This window comes from Marmota marmota, unplaced genomic scaffold (assembly GCF_001458135.2).
Source record: "Marmota marmota marmota unplaced genomic scaffold, marMar, whole genome shotgun sequence".
In the NCBI taxonomy this organism is placed as follows: Eukaryota; Metazoa; Chordata; class Mammalia; order Rodentia; family Sciuridae; genus Marmota; species Marmota marmota.
In genome coordinates, this window is record NW_026000294.1 from 8,526,107 (window position 1) to 8,532,708 (window position 6,602).

Below are 6,602 nucleotides of genomic sequence, written 5' to 3' on the forward strand. Positions count from 1 at the left end.
AAAAAAAAAAAAAAAAAGGTGGTTGCTGAGGGGTTGGGGTTGTGGCTCAGCAGTAGAGTGCTTGCCTAGCACACATGAGGCACTGGGTTTGATCCTCAGCACCACATAAAAATAAAATAAAGGTATTGTGGCCACCTACAACTAAAAAAAATTAAAAAGTGTGGATGCTGAGGATGTGACTCCGTGGTTAAATACCTATAGATTCAATCTGGTTGAAAAAAGAAAAGAAATACCAGCATAACAGTTCACTCACAAACTGAGATGTTGTTTCCAGAATTAGGCCAGCACTCTACCACTGAGCTACAACCATAGCCCAATTTTAAGCTATATTGAGGCTTCCAATCAACAATTGCAGGCCTAATGTTTTCTCTGATATGTGGATGCTAACACAAAATGGGGACAGGGAAGAATAGAAATACCTTGGATTAGACAAAGGGGAATGAAGAGAAGAGAAGGGGAATGGGAATAGGAAAGAGAGTAGAATGAATCAAATACTACTTTCCTAGGTTCACATATGAATACATGAACACTGCAAATCCACATCATGTACAACAACAAGAATGGGAAGATATACTCCATGTATGTATGTCATTCTAATGTCATGTATAACTAAAAAGAACAAACAAAAAAATTTAAAAAGAAAGCATATTGGAAAAAAAATTGTACTAAAAACTACTCAAATCTAGGGGAAAATGTTAACATCCAGGGTCTAAAAATGTAGAGAACTTAAACCAAATTCAAATAGTAGTTCACTAAGATAAATAATAAGGTAGCTATCAAAAATCAATAACAAATAAAAATTATTAAAGAAATATGAGATAAGAAATAGCTCACATCCAAAGTATTCTCAATATAATTACTGTAAGATTTTCCAAAAGAAGCAATGCTGCAGAACTGTACAGCTGAGAAATGTGTTGCAGCTCTAAATGATGGACAATAGCCCTCCAATGTTGCAGCAGATCCCTGCAGCTCACAGCAAATTTCTTCTTTTTGAGTTATTATCTTCTAAATTCTAAGAATTAAATCCACAAACGAGGATCAGTGAGTGTAACAGTAGGATTTATTTAAATTTGCTCAGAAATAAAACTCCTATAGGGTGAGAGGGAACCTGATAGGAATTTCTGCTTGTGTGTGCTATTCTAGGGGTTTATATAGTACTTGGGTCACTGCCATTGGTTTCAATTTGTGCTATTCAGGATTTGGAAAATACCAACTGTATTGGTCCAACTTTATGCTAGTACGGGTTTGAAAAATTACTAACACTATTGTTAAACTCTGCAGTCCCATTCAGATCTGTCCCGCTTTCTATTTCCTGCCTCTCATAGGGAAGCAGGGGTTGAGTTCATCAGAACATGGATGCTTGAGGGTTGCTAGTGCAGTGCTATGTGGAGTGGGTATCTGCACCAGTCCTGGGCTATGCTGCCACCACTGCAACACATCATTGCACACTGGCTTGCCTTACTCATGGCTCTTCATACCTCAGACTTACTATTATCCTCCCCTCTTATTATGTGTTAGCATCCAAATGTCTCAGAGAGAATATTTGGCCTTTTGTTTTGTTTTGTTTTTTGAGATTGGCTTATTTCATGATAGTCTCCAGTTCCATCTATTTATCCACAAATGTCATAATTTCATTCTTTGTTAGGACTAAGTAATATTCCATTGTATATATATGCCATACTTTCTTTATCTATTCATCAGTTGAAGGGCATCTAGGGTGGTCCTATAGCCTAACTATTGTGAATTGAGTGCTATAAACATTGATGTGGCTGCATCAGCAGAGTATGCTTATTTTAAGTCCTTTGGATATATACTGAGGAGTTTGATAACTGGGTCAAAAGGTGGTCCCATTCCAAGTTTTCTAAGGAATCACCATATTGCTTTCCATAGTGGTCACCCATTCTTAGGTTTTTGAGGACTCTGCATTACTGCTTTCTAGAGAGTTTGGACCAATTTACACTATCACCAGCAAATGTATGTGCTCACCTTTTTCCCCCATATACTCACCAACATTTATTGTTACTTGGATGTTTGATAATTGCCATTCTGACTGGAGTCAGATAAAAGTGTTTTTAGTTTACATTTCTTTAATTGATAGAGATACTGGACATTTTTCATATATTTTTTACCATTGGATTTCTTCTTCTGAGAAATGTCTGTTCAGTTCCTTTGCCCACTTATTGATTTGGTTATTTGCATTTTTGCTATTAATTTTTTTGCATTTTATATGTATCCTAGAAATTAATGATGTATCCGAGGTACAGGTGGCAAAGATTTTCTCCCATTCTGTAGGCTCTTTCTTCATGTTCCTGATTGTTTCCTTTGCTATGAAGAAGATTTTTAGTTTCGTGCCATACCATTTATTGATTATTGATTTTACTTCTTGCCCTTTAGGAATCTTATTAAGGAAGTCAGTTCCTGAGCTGATATGTTGGAGTTTGGGGCCTACATTTTCTTTAGTAAGTATAGGGTTTCTGGACTAATTTCTAGGTGTTTGATCCACTTTGAGTTGAGTTTTGTGCAGGGTGAGAAATAGGGGTTAAATTTAATTCTTCTACATATGGATTTCTAGTTTTACCCATTCCATTTGTTGAAGAGGCTATCTTTTCTCCAATGTATGTTTTTGGCTCATTTGTTATGTTTGAGGAAACTTAATTATATTTGTATGGGTGTGTCTCTCTCTTCCATTCTGCACCATTGTTCTTCTTGTGTGTTTTGGTGTTGATATCCTGCTGTTTTTGTTACTATAGCTCTGTAGTATAATTGAAGGTCTGGTATTTTGATGCCTCTTTCTTTGCATTTCTCCCTAAAGATTTATTTGACTATTCTGGGTTTCTTAGTTTTCCAGAAGAATTTCATGAATTCTTTCTCTATTTTTATGAAGAACATCATTGAAATTTTAATGGGAATTGTATTCAATATGTATAGAGCTTTGAGTGGTATGGCATCTTTGACAATATTAGTTCTGTCTATCAAAGAACATGAGAGGTCTTTCCACGTTCCAAATTCTTCTTCAATTTTTTTCTTTAATGTTATATAGTTTGCAGTGCAGATACCCTTTACCTCTTTTATAAGATTGAGTCTCACATATTTCATTTTATTTTTGAGGCTATTCTGAATGGGGTATTTTCCTAATTTCTCCTTCAGCTGATTTTTCATTGGGGTATAAGAACACAATTGATTTCTGGGTGCTAGTTTTGTATCCTGCCACTTGGATAAATTGATTTATGAACTCTAGAAGTTTTCCGGTAGAATTTTTCTTGGGGGTGGGGTCTTCTTAACATAGAATTATTTAATTGGCAGTCAGAGATAGTTTGATTAGTTCTTTTCCTATTTGTATCCCTTCAATTTCTTTATTTGCCTAATTCCTCTGGCTAGAGTTCCAAGGACTATGTTGAATGGAATTGAGGAAAGAGGGAATCCCTGTCTTTTAGTTTTCAGAGGGGATACTTTCAATTTTTCTCCATTTAGAATGATGTTGGCCTTGGGTTTCCATATATAGCTTTCAAGGTTGAGTTATGTCTCTTCTATCCCTATATTTTCTAGTGTTTTATTCATGAATGGATGCTGCATTTTTTTTTTGAGAGAGAGAGAATTTTTTAATATTTATTTTTTAGTTATTGGTGGACACAACATCTTTTGTTTATATGTAGTGCTGAGGATCGAACCCGGGCCGCCCTCATGCCAGCCAAGCGCGATACCGCTTGAGCTATATCCCCGCCCGGATGCTGCATTTTGATAATGATTTTTCTACATCTATTGAGACACTTACGTGATTCTTGTCTTTATGACTATTTATGTGGTGAATTACATTTAATGATTTCCATATGTTGAACCATTCTTGTACCCCTGGAATTAAACCTACTTGATCATGGTGCACTATCTTTTAAGTGTTTTATATGTAATTTTCCCATATTTCATTTAAAAAATTGGGATCTATGTTTATATAGGATATTTTTCTGAAGTTTTCTTTCCTTGATGTGTCTTTTATTTTGGTATCAGTGTCATATGAAGCTAATAGAATGTGTTTGGAAAAGTTCCCTCCTTTTGAATTTTGGTTAATAATATTTTAAGGATTGGTATTATTTCTTCTTTAAGGGTCTGGTAGAAATATTCAGTGAATCCATCCATTCCTGAGCATTTCTTTGTTGGTAAGCTTTTGATGGCTGCTTCAATTTCCTTACTTGAAATTGATGTGTTTAAACTTTCTATATCCTTATGGTTCAATTTGTGTAGGTTGTATGTCTTTAATATTTTCTAACTTATTATAGTATAAATTTTCACAATAGCTTCTAATTATCCTCTGCCGCAGTCTGGCTGGGCACAATCAGGAGCCACTTGTCAAAAGAAACTAACTTTATTTTTAGAACCACACACGCCAAACAAAACAGCCTCTCAGGAAAAATCCTCAGAGCCTCAACTGCCACCACCGGCTTTCCACAAGCCTCTCTCTCCCACACAAGCTTCTCTCCACCTCCCACAATCCTCCTGCTCTTGAGGCCGATTGGCTGGGTCACGTGGGCGGAGCCAAAAAAAGTCCCCCAATGAGCAGCTCCGTGGTCTGAAAGGGCAGGGAAACAGTCCAATGAGCATCACCGCAGAGGAGCCAATCAGCTAGATGTTGCTGGGGCCGAGGAGCCAATCAGCTAGATGTTGCTGGGGCCGCTGTGAGCCAATCATCAGCCGGCAGCTGGAAGTTTGCTGGCAGCTGGAAGTTTGCTGGGGCCCCTTTGGCTGTGGCTCTCAACAATCCTCTGCATTTCAGATATGTCCTTTTTCATCATAGGATTTAACAATACAAGCCTTCTCGCTCCCTCAGTCTCTCCCTCCTGCGCTCTCTCTCTCTCTTTCTCTTTCTGGTTATTTTGTCTAAGGGTTTATCAATTTTGTCAATTCTTTCAAATAACCAACTTATTATTCATTGATTTTTTGAATTGTTTTTAATATGAATTTTACTGGTTTTATCTTTGATTTTAATTATTTCTTGTCTTTTATTGATTTTGGCTTTGGTTTGTTATTCTTTTTCTAAGGCCTTGAATTAAATATTAGATTATTTATCTTTCTATTGTTTTAATGTACGACCTCAACGTTCTGAACTTTCCTCTAGAACTGCCATCATATTGAAGGAGATTTTATATTTAAATTATAACATACCGCCCTGGCTTCTAAATGCTCATTGCCCATTTAACATCAAAAAATATATTTAGTTCATTTTCAAGTGTTCTAATAGTCTCAACAGTTTCAGAATTGCCCCAAAGTCTAAGTCCAAAATATCCCCTGAGACTCAGAGTTAACTTTCAATGTGAGCCCCTGCAAAAATCAAAAGCAAATTATATGTATTTAATATGTAAAGGCACAGAGTAATCATTTCCATTCCACAAGGGAGAAATGTGGCCCCAGAGAGTAGAAATGTAAACAAAGGAAGACCAAAATCCGGCTGGCCAACATACCCTGTAGCTTCATGTCTAGCATCTGGAGCACATGGCATTATGTTTTCTCCAGAGGTCTTGTATATCTTTTTCCCTATGGCCTTATTGACTGTATCCCACATGGCCTCTATCTTGTCCTTATCTGCTTGATTCCTTCAGCTTTCTTTGGCAGACATCATATTATACTGGCATCTCTGTATCTTGTGGTTCTCCACAACAGGTTTTCTTCTCATTTCTCCATTTATCTCCCTCTCAGGGGCATCCCACAGCACTTTGCCTAGCCTCCTAGGCCTTTGTTTGAAATCTTGCTGAGACATTTATGACATCTTCATTCTAGAATAATACATTCTGGCAGGACCAGCACCACATTATTGATGTCAATATCTGTCACCCTCTTGACCAGGAACCAAAAATCCAGGAACCATAACTGTAGCAGATCCTGTATGCCTGGGTGGTTCAGCATGGTGAAACAAATTCTTAGGCCCTTCAATAATAGACAGGTGCACCCATGATCTCTTCTCAATGAAATTTTTACTTTTACACCCTTAAGGCAGAGATGGGTGTGGTTTTGCCAATTCCTGAGATGTCCTCGAATCATCTTTCCTATTGTCTTTTAGCAAAATATTTGGCATTTCTTTAGTGGTTGTAATCTTTTTAAAAAAGTATAATTTCTTTAGTCAAAAATTGACTTGAATTTTTCTGTCCAAACTGTGAGTTTTTTTTTTACATCTTTAGTGGTTGTAATCAAATATTTTTACATCTTTGTGAGCTCCTTTCTGCTACTAATTATCATAATAAACTTATCCAAAAGCCACCAGCAATATCCATGTCACCTGCTGAATGCCAGACTGCCTAGAAATTTATTCTTTCGTATGAATTAGTCAATCACATTTAAATTCAGCCTCATATAGTCTCAGGACATGGGCAAAATATAGACTTTTTTAAGAAAGAATAAAACACAAATGGCCTCTAATGCAATTTCCAATAGAGTCCCCCTTTTCTTCTGAAATTTCACGAACACTTTACTTTCCATAATCCTATTGGCATTCTGGTCTTTTATGCTCCCCACAGAATTGCCCATTAAACTCTGCTTAAAACAATCTATAACATTTCCAACTTGCATCTCTAAATTTTTCAAAATTTCTTCCACAAATTTCAAAAAGTTCCAAAAGC